Source organism: Nilaparvata lugens, chromosome 4, assembly GCF_014356525.2.
Source record: "Nilaparvata lugens isolate BPH chromosome 4, ASM1435652v1, whole genome shotgun sequence".
NCBI classification, from domain to species: Eukaryota; Metazoa; Arthropoda; class Insecta; order Hemiptera; family Delphacidae; genus Nilaparvata; species Nilaparvata lugens.
Window position 1 is genome coordinate 18,679,911 of NC_052507.1, and position 14,174 is coordinate 18,694,084.

The following is a 14,174-nucleotide window of genomic DNA, read 5'->3' on the forward strand; positions in this document are numbered from 1 at the left end:
TCTAGGTTTGGAAGTTCAGAAGAACTACATAAATTCGTTGATTAGATTCATAGATTCATCTTCTATTGGTTTGCTTATTCACAAATGATCATAATTATATACAAAGATAAAAATACATCCTTCTCGAGGATTCTATTGAGATCTTTTTTAGGCCTCTGGGTAGGGAATCAATTATTGAGGAATTGGGGATTGAAACAGGGCAAGTGGACGTTTACTCTACCTTCTCCTAGAAATTATACCACTGTACACATAAACATAAATACCAAGTTTCATGGCAAACGTATCAAGTTTTAGCAAGACTAACAACAGTCGAATGAATTCACTTCTATAAATATAGTTTCAGGTCCGTAATTTCCATTGAGGTGTAATTGACGGTTAATTTTGCGGCACATTTACCAATTACTGAACCAATATGAAATATCACTAACAGATGCGTAACAAAGTCCATTCGTGTTGACAATCTCTAGTGTGCTCTAAATTGCACTAGTATATATTTCCCAGAGCAGTAATACAAAATGATATCAACGTATTTCGTATTTCGCAACTAATATGGAAAGTAGGACATCACAGGTTTGCAGCAAATTGGGTTCATATAAATGAAATGATTAGTGTATCCACTTCAATTCCCATAACAATTAGGGGATGATACTCGAAATATTTTGTGAAACAATTTAAGAGTGACAACCATACAAGGTTCACCGTGAGATAAAATTACAGTTCCATGTAAGTTTCGGTAGTTCCAAGGGTATTGTAATAAAACAGATTGCCATAACATATAAAATAGGCTAATTCGAAGTTTAAACAGTTTTAATCAACCTGAAACTGATTATGCTGACGCTTTGAAACTCGAGTTTTGTGTGAATATATGCTTAAAACATACTGTGTTCCTTCTCCATTATGGAATAATTTTCCATCTTTGATAACAGTGTTCAATGTGCAGACTCTTTTCTCCTCCCCTGATAATATATGTCTTCTTTGTCCTAATTCAATTTGAACTGTGCACTACTCTAGAAAACTCTTCCAAGATGCCTTATCTCAATAGTTTCAGCTCGTTTTCATCACTTACTGAGAGCAGATACAAAGAAAATAGATCCCCTTAGAAATTACATAGAATGAGTTGACCTTGTTGGAATATATTGTGCATCAACCTTCAAAGAAAGTTCGAGAAATTTCACACAAAAGAGTAAAGCTGCGAAACTTCCTAGAAGATTCATGAGTAGAAGTTTTCCTTCCCGACAATGCTTTATGAATTACCACATCATTTGAGTGTCACCACACATGTGGCTTCTGCTCTGTATTTTGTTTAAGCCAAGAAAAATGTTCTCTCCTTTTTTCATAGTTTTCCTAGAAACGGAACCTCACACATTCCACTATTGAGAAGTTTTCCCTCTCAATTTTCTGTCAACTTCAATTTTCTACTCAATTCTTTGTTCTTTCAAAAATGAAGTTAAACAAAGCCAGAAGAATCAATTTATTTTGATTATTTACCGTATCATTGAACTACGTCAGTACTACAGTGTAACTAAAATCTTCATTATCTTATCAAGAGACATCATTGAATCTCTAAAAATAATATTATTAATGCTTTTATAATATTCAAAAATTGTTTACAGATTTTCATTTCCCAATACATTATGTCCCTAACGTGTCTCTCCAACTTGAGTACTCAGTATCACACGTTAACACTCCAATCAAATAAGCGCTTCCATCATAGCTCTCTTGAGAACCCAAGATGTTTATTAAGTAGTAGGTTACATAACACTACCGAACAAGTATTTCAATAATATCAAGAATGACAAGAGAAAAAGATATAAATTCCAAGATATGAAAATACACCAAAAATTTCTCGATAGGCTCAGAAAATTGGAGAATCGATCACTGTCTTCGTGATTGTTAGATGCGAACCTGTCTTTCGAAGCAGTGGGATTCAGTAGTGTAGCTTATCTTTTCGAGTAGAGACATTGACTCGCTGAAGTAAGATGATGGAATAGCCTGATAATAAAAGTCTGTGTTTATTCTGTTGAAGACAAGACGGCCTTTTCCGGAAATGAGAATCTTTGTCGCAGAAGATTGAGGAAAATGCCCAGGCAGGGAAGCAGTCTACCTACAAGAAGATATTGTAATAAAGATGGAAGTCGGAAAGTTATGAAAAAGAGAGATTTCAATTCCAACTTGGAATCTGCCAACATCAATATAAAGTTCGAAATTGTTCGTCTTTTTTCTACAATTTCACGAAAACTTCAGTTAATTCGGAGTTTTTCCAGCAAAAAATACCTAGTAATCCTATTATATTAAGCGAGCGATTTCTGTATATATTTTGTTATTTTTATATTTATTTATGGTTATTTATGTCGAACGGATCTCGAAAACGACTCTAACGACTTTCACGAAATTTAAAACATAGAAGGTTTATGATATAAAAATTCGATTGCACTAGATCTCATCCCTGGGAAAACTCGCTGAAGTACATGGAAAGGATAATTCGTCCTTGGAAAAATAGATGATAATTTCGTAGTCTGTCGATAACAGAAGATGCGTGTGCCTGTATGGGAGATCAGCTGTGTAATCAATCAGCTTACCGTATCTCGCGATAAATCTAAAAATTTTAATAGACTCGATCAAAATAATCTGATTTGTTGACATGACATGGTATATCATAATATTCAAAGTTAACCATTATTCTACAGTTTTAAGTGATTAGTGAGTGTTATTTTGTCATTCAGTTTGGTTTGTAAACAATCTAAATTAGAACTTATAAGTTTTCAAATATTTGGACTGAAAACTTAACCTGAATTCAAGTGTATGGAACATAACCTACTTTTTGGAATATTTATAGTGTATAAATCAAAATTCGGGAAGGAAACAGTTTTGGGCTGTGCCTGTTAATCCTTCTCCAATCATTCTAAAGAATTGAGTTCTGTTTATCAATAAATAAATAACGAGCGAAGCTCGCTGCCCCGACATTTGTACTAATTAATGGTAGAGATTGTTTTAATATAGTCAAATGCCTGATGATACTTCCTATGCTGATACATCTGTGATACTACTCATGAACTTTGGTGAATGGAAACTTTCAGTTGAGTGGAAAGTTTTCCATTCCAATTTCCAAACTACTAACTATTCATTCTCAATCAATTAATAATTTTCTAAGGATAGTCCATCTCTTTTCTTTTTTGGAGTGAATAATCCTACTTTTTTTTGTTATTGAAATGGTAAATTATGTTATAATTCAATGGTTCCCATTATAAATTATCTATTAATATTATTGAATAATAACATTCAGTGTTTGAATAATATCAATCTAAGATAAAATAATCCTAGACCACTTTATTGGCTGTTCCTGAAAATCAAAGATAGTTCAATAATTTCATTTATTATATTCCTTAATCACAACATCAAATTAATGATTGGGAGAGAATCAACAGGATAATCCCAAAACTGTTCCTCTCCCTAATTTTGATAAAAATAGTCCAAATGAGGTCATGAAAACACTTTTATAAAGATCACAAAAATTCACAGTCCAAATATACATTATACTAAAAATTTTGTATCTCGGTTGATCAGAAAGATGAAACATATTATTATTACACTTGAAAATGCATTAATAAATTGAAGAATATTAAAAACTTGATAAATTTGAAGCCAGAAAAATCACAAAAACATTCACTATCAGCATATGATCGTACTCTAATAGATAATATCAATCTATTCTATCAACAGCATTGCTCTCCAGTAGCCTATAGACGATTTAAACTTAATGAAAGCTTTGTTTATCATCTACTGCATCACTAAATAGATCGTTTTTTAGAGATCTCAGTATAACAATGTGTTTAATGGAATATATTTTTTAGAGAGAGTGGAAATCACAAGTTTGTAATTGAAAATTCCGGTAGAACAAAACACATTTGCTTTTTCATAACCGATGAACCACATGAACAGCGAGCTGTTGGGTAAAGGACGAAGTTTGAGCGGAACTGCCAGTACTGCCGGCAATTGAATCAGTAGCACCGAAGTTAGTGCTGTGAGAGATCGCCACAAAAAACAGTTCTGGAACTTTTCATTTATGTATTTGTTGCTCCACGTTCCACGCTGGGGATGGATGAGAGATTAACAAAGTTTAAAACTCCTTTGTTATTGCCTCTCAACCTATTGGGCTCCTAGCCTCCCGCGGGATGCAAAAATGAATAAAGGAAAGGCCATTTTGTCATCAGAACCGATAATAGTTACTGTTATAGGTCTTTTCTGAATGATAATCGGTTCAGATTTTCCTTCTAATAGCATCAACTTAATTTGGAGCTCATCTACTGTTCGACTTTTAGACCATTGATATGGTATTTTCGTTTCTCCAATGTTCGATTGAAGTTAGAACTGCGTACAGCGATTACGTTTCATGCTAGCCTACTTCCCGTTGCCTTGTTAGGATTTTACGAGAAAAATCTCAATAGTTAGCTCGATCTGATTTATATAATAATAGATATCAATCGATGATAAGTGGATAATAAGGATTATAGGGCACAGAAATAAATATTTTCTTTCAATTTCGCAGGTGCAACTCTCAAATATTGTACAATACTGTACTGTAATACAGTACAATATTGGAATTTATTGAGTGTTCTCATTATTTCGGAGTTATGTAATATGCTCAATCAGGAATTTCAAATACCAAAATAGTAGTGCTTCTTTCCTCTGTGGCTGAATGTATTTCGTTATCATTAGTGTCGAATTATATTCATTAGATATTATTTCTCCCTTCTGATTCAAGGTTTTTCCAGATCATTAGAGATCAATATCAAGGTAGTAAAACTAATAATAATGGTAAACTTCCCAATTTTCTTTTAATATGATGATGGTGATCATTCAAAAGCAAGTTGTGAGCCTAATGATGTAGGTCTGCTCACTGCTTTCTTCTTTCAAGATAATGATTACGAAATATGCTCTCAACTTTTTCAATTAAAATGAGAAGCAACTCAATGTTCATTCCTTTCTCCATTCATTACAATAACATTTTTGTCAAAGAACACTTTTTCGTGTTACAGCCCACATTAATACTGTATGGTAAGAGTATCAAATATGATGAGTATGATAGAACAATCAACTGAATAAATAGGATCATGGAGCATTATTGCTACATAGGTGAAAATATCATTACAGAGGGAAAAATATATAAGTTTCCATTGACAGAAGTTGATATAATCTGTACAATCGCAATATCATATCAAATCATCTAGAAGATATATTTATTCAATTCCAGCGAAAAGAATATGTCTTCGAGAAGAGTTAGACTTCTAAATGGAATTGCAACACAATTTTTAGGATGAGCTGGATGCTTTGAAAGAACAAATTCATGCACTCAACTGAACAAACTGAAATCCTTTATGTGGGTGATTTCATTATTTGTTACTAGGTCGCATTGCTACTATTTCTATACTGCTAGTACAATTGAAGATAAAACTATTAAATTCAGATCTCATATCTAGTTGAACAAGATTTGAAGACATTAAACTGCAGTTCCATGAAACTATAAATCTTGCTAAACACATTCACATCGCGCTCTTGGTTGCAGCGGTTTGCAATCTAGGTGAAGCTATAGATGTGAACTCGAAGAAGGTGGTCTCACGTTACAGCTCTTTGTTATGATCAAGAAGTTCTGAATAGCTAGGAAAAGCCATCACAAGTTGGAATCAAGTTTGTTGTCTTGTTAGACAAAACCATGAATGCATTGTACACCACATAACTATGTCTCGAAATTAGAACATTTTAGAAATTGGAACTTTAGAAATTAGAAAATTTTAGAAATCAGAACTTAGAAATTAGCATATGTGTCCCGTTTGATTAAGGATCTATTTATTTTCGCTATATTCATAGCTAGGTATTGGATTATAAAAATTGTATGCTCTAATAAAAAGCCTACTATAAAATGTATGTGTACAAACATTTTGTTGATGACTTTTAATCGCAACTCTTAATACGTACTATAAAATGTGTATGTGCACCTACATTTTGTTGAAGATTTATAACGGATAGTTCATAGATTCATTAAGTTATATTCAATACCGGTAGATACTCATCAATCAACAATTATTATATTCATATTTACTTTTTTAATTTGATAAACCTATTGACAATCTGGAACTACCATGATTCTATTGATAGATTTGTTAGAGTCGAGGCCTGTAAGGAATCCTCGGAACAACATAATTTTTAGATCAATGATCGCCATTATGAATCATACTATGCTTCCTTTATAGTTCAACAGAATATAAGATGCAACTTGTCATTTTACAACCACCAATATTTAAGCATATTTTGGGAAGTATAGTACTAAAAAATCAAGTTTTATTGGGAAAATACTGCAAATTCGTTTTTTTTTTCAGTGTAGATCAAAATTACATGACCATAAATGCAACCTACTACTACACCCTTTTACGAAGCAAATTCAACATTTTCAAGTCGACATCAAAGAAAATTTTGGTGATGTCGGAAATGATGTCATGTTGAAACGGAATTATATTTGTAGATGGTTTCTGTTATTATGTTTCAGAGTGGAAATGCAGATCTCTGGTAAATAATAACTGAAAGCGAGGAGTGAGTGAACTTTGTCTCACTGGAACTCATGAACCAGAAAACAAATATTTACGTTTGTTTTCATCACTAGTAACCTACATTCACCATCGATTTCTGTTTTAGACGAGTTGATTTGATAATATGGATGCATAATACCATCATCCTTCTACATCTGATTAGGTGATAAACTATTGTTGAAGTTTAAAACATTGAAAAAAGCTATAACTCCAAAAATAATTTCTGATTTTGTATAGCTATACTCAAGGAACCTAGAATACATTGTATTATAGGTACATTGGCTATACTTACTTATTTCTTTTCAATTTGAATAATTTAATATTTTAATTTGAGAAACCATTAATATACTAGATCCTTGCAAACAATTTGAATAAAATTAAAAAGGACACGAACTTCCTGTCAACAGCAGAACTGCTTAAAGCTTAGAAGCTGGTTCAAAATGACAATTTAATAAATAAATAATAAATAAATAAAGCCTTTATTTTTGTTCCAAAACATACAATAAGTTAATGACGCTTCAATATACAAAATGATTTTTAAATAAAATTATTTCACTTCAATAGTCTTTTTTATGATTTTGTTCTGGAAACTAAGCCCGTCACCGAGCATAGGCCTCCCCCAGGTTGTGCCATCTCTCTCGCTCTCTTGCTGCTATCATCCAGTTGCCTCCAGCTATTCTGACAATGTCGTCCTTCCACCTCGCCCTTGGCCTGCCAACGTTTCTCCGTCGCCACGTCGGCTCCCATTCAGTCACTTTCCTTGTCCATCTTCCATCTTGTAGCCTAGAAAAATGGCCTGCCCATTTCTACTTCAATATCCTTATGACACTTGTGACATCTTCCAACTTGACTTTTTTATTGTAGTGGTGCGAATTCTCTGCATTCGGTGAATATTTAAAATACTTCTTTCCATTGACACTTGAAACTTCCGAATTGCGTCGATAGTACTCGCTTTGCATGTCCATGTTTGCGCACCGTACGTCAGAGTAGGAAACACACATGATCTAAGCACCTTGGCTTTGGACGTTAAGCTGACATCCTCATTTTTCATGATGCACTTGAGAGACCAGAACTTTTTCCAAGCAGCAGCTCGTCTTCGTTTAATCTCCTTCACGCAGGTGATTCAAGTATTCTCCTCTTATCGAAATTCCTCTCCTTTCCCAATTCAGCTGTTTAAACACCTCCTGAAGAGCTGAATTGAAGAATATAGGTGACAAGGGATCCCCTTGCTTGACTCCTCTACATAATTTGAAATATTTGCCGGACTTTTCAAGACGTATTCTTGCAGTGCTGTTTTCGTAGTAATTCTTCAGAATATTCAGATATACGTCAGGGACACCTTGATCACGCAGAGATTTGAACAGGAAACTATGATTCAAGCTGTCAAAAGCTTTTTTATAATCGATGAAGGCCAGATAAACTTTAATTTGATATTCAGAGCATTTTTCTATTAATTGATTTATAATATGTAGATTGTCAACTGTTGAGAAACCTCGTCTGAATCCAGCTTGCTCAACTGGCTGATGAATTACTAGGTTTGGTAGGATGCGATCTGACATAGCCTTCATAAATAACTTTCCAATACAAGAGGTTATACTAATTGGTCGATAGTTATTTATATTATAAATATCGCCTTTTTTGAACAAGAGTATTATTTCCGCCAATTTCCATTGTAATGGAACTTTTTGTTCTTCCAATATTCTATTGAAGCAATCAACAAGAGCCCTCAAAATATTTGTCGAAATAGCTTTTATCATTTCATTGGAAATTTTGTCTATTCCTGCCATCTTATTGTTCTTCAGTCGTTTTATAATATCTGATAATTCATTTTCTTGAAAATCGGGTACTCTTTACTGCAGTAATGATATTATATGTTGCTATACTACAGGAACTTTTAAACAACTCCTCATAATACACTGATGCCTTCTCAATTATGCCATCTCTCTTCCTATCTATACGGCCTGTCCTGTCTTTCAAACCAGTATTCCACTCTACACCACTTGAAAGGGTTTTCCTGATTTTCTTTGTGGAGCCATCAGTTTCTAAAATTCTGTTGATAATATTGTCTTCAAATCGTTTGATATCTCTGCGAATTTCAAATCTAGCTTTTTTGCATAATAAATTGTATTCTAATTTTTCTCTTGTATTCTTCTGTTTTCTTCGCTTCATGTCCTCCTGTGCTTTTATTGTTTGCCGTGTACTCTGTGATATTTTGCTAAAATTGGAAGTCTGTGAGAGTCTAAAAGTGTTTCTTATAGCATTTTCTAATATATTATAACTCTCTTGAAAGTCAGCCTGAAGATGAGTTTGACTTAACAATTGCATACTGTCTTCCAATTCCCTCAAACCATTGTCTTCAATCACTGGAGTCCTGCTCATAGATCCGTTCCATTCAGTTCTTGGTCTCCTTGTTGTCCAATCCTGTGATAGTTCGATTATTAACATTCTATGATCCGTTGTGAATTGAAATTTCCCTGTCACTTCGAACCGTTTTATAAATCCATTTTGAGCGGTAAGCACATAATCAATCTCATTTTTGGTCTGCTGGTTGGGGGAAATCCAAGTCCACTTTTTCCCAGCTCTTTTCTTGAAGAAAGTGTTGATTACCCTCAAGCCATGCTGGAAACAGAAATCGACTAACAACTGACCTACTTCGTTCCTTCTCCCATATCCATATTCACCGACTACATTTGCTTCATTGTCTTCTTGTCGACCGACCTGAGCGTTGAAATCTCCTAAAATTATTGCCGTATTTTTCCAATTATTTTTTTCATGTCTGATTGCTGTGGACAACTGCTCGTAGAATGCTTTACGTTCCTCTTTCTCTGCTTCTGCAGTCGGTGCATAAACTTGATATATGTTCAATATCTTTGAACACCCGACTCTTATTCTCAAAATAGCCAGCCTCTCCGTAATCCCTTTAAATTCAATTATTTTTGATTTCAGTTTTTCTCTAATGATGAATCCCACTCCTTTTTGGCCTTGCGTTTCTCCATAGCGATAGAAAATATATCCACTTTTCCTTTGTACGATTTTTTCAGAGTTCCTTCTCACTTCGGATACTCCTAGAATATCAATATTTGTCTTCTCTAGTGCTTCTTCCAATTCACACAATCTATCTTCGGTTCTGAGAGTACGAACGTTCAAAGTACCTACAATTAACCCTGGGGGTATTGGTCATTTTTCCCCTCGGTGACCAACCGTCCTGGGGAAATGCTATTCCTCTTATCTTCTAAATTATTACAATCATTCTTTTTTCGGATTTTGTTGGTTGGCGGCCTAGTTCCCATAATTTGCTATTCTTTCTGGTTTTCTGTTTGCTCCACTCCTGCTGAATTCTCATCTTGATTTGTAATTTTTGGTTCCTTCAGCTTCTCCCCTTCTCTATTTTTCTCAGTGTTTTTCATGACAAATCTATCTAAACTGTTATTTCTGTTGAGTTTTCTTCCTTTCTTTGCAGACTGACGATCATGCAGACTGGAAATTCTTGGTTATTTCTTCCTGCGGCTTTGGAGATTTCTCTTCGCTTCTTGCTCTCTTGGAGGAGTTAGACTCTTGCTTTTCCGGGTCATCCAGGGAAAAAACCCTCCCATCAACTTTCAATTTGTCTCCTATCATAATCACTTTTCTTCCTTCTGATTTTAAACTTACTAGATGTGGGAATAATTGTTTTCTGATAGCCCTTATCTCACGAGTAAAATCTTCCTTTATTTGAATACTTTTGAATCCTTCATTTTCTTGCAGTTTTCTTTTTGCTTTCAATATCAAATTTTCAATTACAATTGAATTTAGTTTTACAATAACCGGTGATCCTACTTTATTCCTGTTCGTTCTCCATAAGTCTCTAATGGAATTTTCATTAGTATCAGGAACCAGAAACTGTAAAATTGCAATAACCTCCTTATTCATAGCGAAAAACTCTTCACTTCGAACTCCAAACAGCAAGAGGTTGAATTTTCTTTCTTTCACATCATTGAGCGTGTCTTTCTTTGCCTTCTCTTGCTTTATGTGAAAAATTTCCGTTTTGATTTCTTCTATTTCCTTCCGAAAATTACCATTTATTGTATCCACCTTATTATCCAAAGTATCCAGTTTTTGCAGTTTACCTAATATTTGATCCAATTTCTCCTCAATAGTAGACATTGCTTCGAGCTGTTTGGATTGCCTTACTCAACGGTAAAAAGAAATAAAATCACCGGTAGACACTATAAAATGGATTATCTCAGATTATTGACAGTTTTGAATTGAGGGAACTCTAATTTCTAACTCTACTGTTACAGATGTATTGAATAATGCTTATCAGTGAATTTAGTGCGGTAGGTCACGGCAGATAACAAAGTAACACTCAGTTCAGCTGCTGCGATTCTCTATCCTATCTGCTAGCCCTATCATGTACTACTATTTTTATTATTGTCTCCAGTATACTATAATCTTCCCTCCTTTGCTTGTTTGGTAAATTCAGCTCTCAAGGTTTGACGCAGGTTGATCAAAGTCCATCTTTCGTTACATCATCGTGCGTATTCCTCTTATTTCAATTGATCAATCTAACCTAGAAACTCACTTTTGCAAACTTCCTAATGCATGAAAACCGTTATTAAATGACACGAAAAACGAGATTTTCACTACACTAGACACTCTCAGATCTGAGGATACTTAACTTGTTCATAAAACGGTTTGATCAACACTTGAATAATTTAAATTTTTAAAAAATTATCACGACTATGTCTTGATGACTGTTTTCCACAGCACTTCACGGCTGCCAACCCAATTTAACAATTCAATACAATCAATCAATTCATACAAGACTCATATCCAAAGGTTAAGTTGCAAGGTGCGTAGCAGAGTCAACCTGATACAAAAGATGACTTGCACAAATGGGGCAGCTAGAGCTGATTGCCTAAGAATTTCACCCCTGGCACTCATTTTTTCAACAGCTGAGTATTGCTCACCTGTATGGCTCTACAGCTCCCACACAAAGAAAGTTGGATGCCCAACTGAACAGTTCATTGAGACACAAACTCCTGTTCCATGGCTTCCAGTTTTAGCCAATATAGCCCCATCACATAGTCGTAGAGAAGAGCACCTGAAGAGGGAATGGGAAAAGTGCCTACACAATCCAGAAATGCCAATGTATGATGACATCCCAATCTTTTCCACAAAGTACTCTCAAGTCTAGAAATCCTCCATGGAAGATGTACCCGAAGATTATGGAGCGTGGTAGCATGAAAGAGTGGTGGAAATCGAAGTGGGCACAAGATGCACTCACGAATAACTTCCTAGTTGAAGATCTAACTGAAAGGCTGCATAGATTTGATCTTCAGAGGAAAGAGTGGAGTGCTCTCAATCGGAAAAGTGGAAAAAGGGCGATGCGCTCACGAACAAAAGAGATGGGGCCTACAGCAGTCAGATTTGTGTGAGTGTGGCCAAACAAAAACAATGAGCCACATAACTGCTCAATGCCCAACCATTATTTTGAGGGAGGCCTAAGAGAGCTGCATGGAGCCACAAACAGAGCTGTAGACTGGTTAAAGCAGCTAAGAATAGAATTGTGAGTGACTCTGGAAGAAGAACTGGATATTTTTATTTTCAGACTAGGGCTGATACTGATATTTTATGTTTTGGTCACAAGGGTCCGAAACCTGATCATGATTTTATTTCCTAAAGAAAAAAAAGGAATTTCAAGGCTGATGTTGGTGTCGGACCAAACGATTGAATGACTGAATGAATACAATCAAGTAATCTGTTCTTATATCAATCAAAAGTTAGTGTATCACCCAATTACCATCGCCATCTACAAAATTGGAAAGACAATTTTTCTAACTAGTAAATTACTACCATATGATGGTAGAGTTCTACAGAACTGCGTTTGTGAATCTAAGTTTACATTCAGTAAGCGTATTCTAATAGCGATCGTGATTGATACTTCATTGGGTTGTTCGAATTCCATTGTTTCGTTTTCCAATCATATTTTTCTTTTATTTTCTAATTGTATCTTCCTGATGTCTCTTCTAAGCTGAGTCCTACTCAGTTAAGAGTAGGACTTAATGGTTTCATGGCTTCATACTCCACCTGTTTCATACTCACTGCTACTTTCTCCTACTCACCCCTCCACACTCCATGCTCCAATTCAGATCATCCATTACAGATTCTGAAGAAATATGTAGATTGCATTCTCAACCTATTCTCCCTTGAATAAGTTGAATAAGTTATGAAGAAGTTGATAGAGACCAAAATATGATAGTGAAAATCGATACATATCAATCTGATGTAGGAAAATTTTATTATAATAATCAGTGTTCCATAGTTTAAATAAAACTCAATATTTAGGTCGAAAAAATGTATTAACAAAGTAGGCCATCACGATCGTGCAATTTGTTGAAAAATAGGCTATTGGCGGTAGAAGATTCTTAAAATGTGCTACGATCAAAACCAATACGCTGTGAGAAGTTCAGAAATATGTTGAACATCTCTTCATCGACATGCAGTATGTATTTAGAGCTACAAAAGTGTCAAACGAGAGCGTTCCAGAAAGTTCCATAAATAATACAATTTCTCACTTCGGTTCCGTTCCTGTCTTTCAATTTCACTTCAAGTGGGACGGAGTAACTAGATCAATTTCCGTCAATTCTGTGTCAAACCCTATAAAAAATGGCCCATATTTTTTATCTGAGCTGAGACACTTCATCATTTTCTACCTCCATGCTCCAATGTTTTATATCCTTGCTTGAAATATGTTCCCACTCAATCAGAACAGTGAAACGAGATTTTATATTTCCAGCGATTCGTTCTTGCACAGGTCATTGACAAAAGCTTCGAGATAGAAGGCTAGGCTCGTAAAGGAATAACAGTCAGGAAAACGTACAGGAATAACGTACTGTAACAGTATTAATCTCTTTTCTGTATAGGGCTACTTTTAAAGAAATAGAAAGAAAAATAAATATTTTAAATATTTCAAAAAGGGTACTAAGATTTTTATTTTTCTTTCTATTTGTAATAGCATTTTACAGGAGCACTGTCATTTGATAAATGATGAAATGAACACTTGAAAGAGCTATACTGTTCTATCACTACTCTACTGTACTGTTCAAAAACGTTTATTATTTCAATTAAGATTGTAGTAGAATGAACTCATGACAAGTACTCTGCAAAGTAAACTGCCTCAAATTTGAAAGGTTCTGTTTCCAATTTCCCACCTCTTCATAGTCAACAAATAAAATATATAACTATGATATGGTTCGATAGTAATCGAGATTAGTTTTATGTTGAACTGGAAAATTTCTGCATGAGAAATGATGATAGTAGCCAATCTCAGCCAGTACTATATCATTATTGTTCATCTCATTAGTTGAGCCACAATTTGATTATAAAGGTATTTTGAAAACTCAAATTCTATATGGCTATAGTTTATGCTATTCTGTTAAGGAAAATCATTTTTAATCAACTAATCAATTTATTCATTTGCAATTTGTTTATCAAAATCATTATATACATTTTGCTATTTTGTAACATTGAATAATATTTTTGAATATTTGAGTTTGGGCGAACACATACAGCTGCAGATACTTCTGTCTGCAGAAAGACGGAGAAAAAATC

At 34.4% G+C, this 14,174-nt stretch overlaps 1 protein-coding gene across 7 annotated transcripts in view; it reads left to right on the forward strand.

The window, feature by feature from the left end:
* LOC111055321 (annetocin receptor) overlaps positions 1-14,174 on the forward strand; it is a 188,185-nt gene that overhangs the window by 142,631 nt on the left and 31,380 nt on the right. The gene's annotated exons all lie outside the window — the stretch shown is intronic.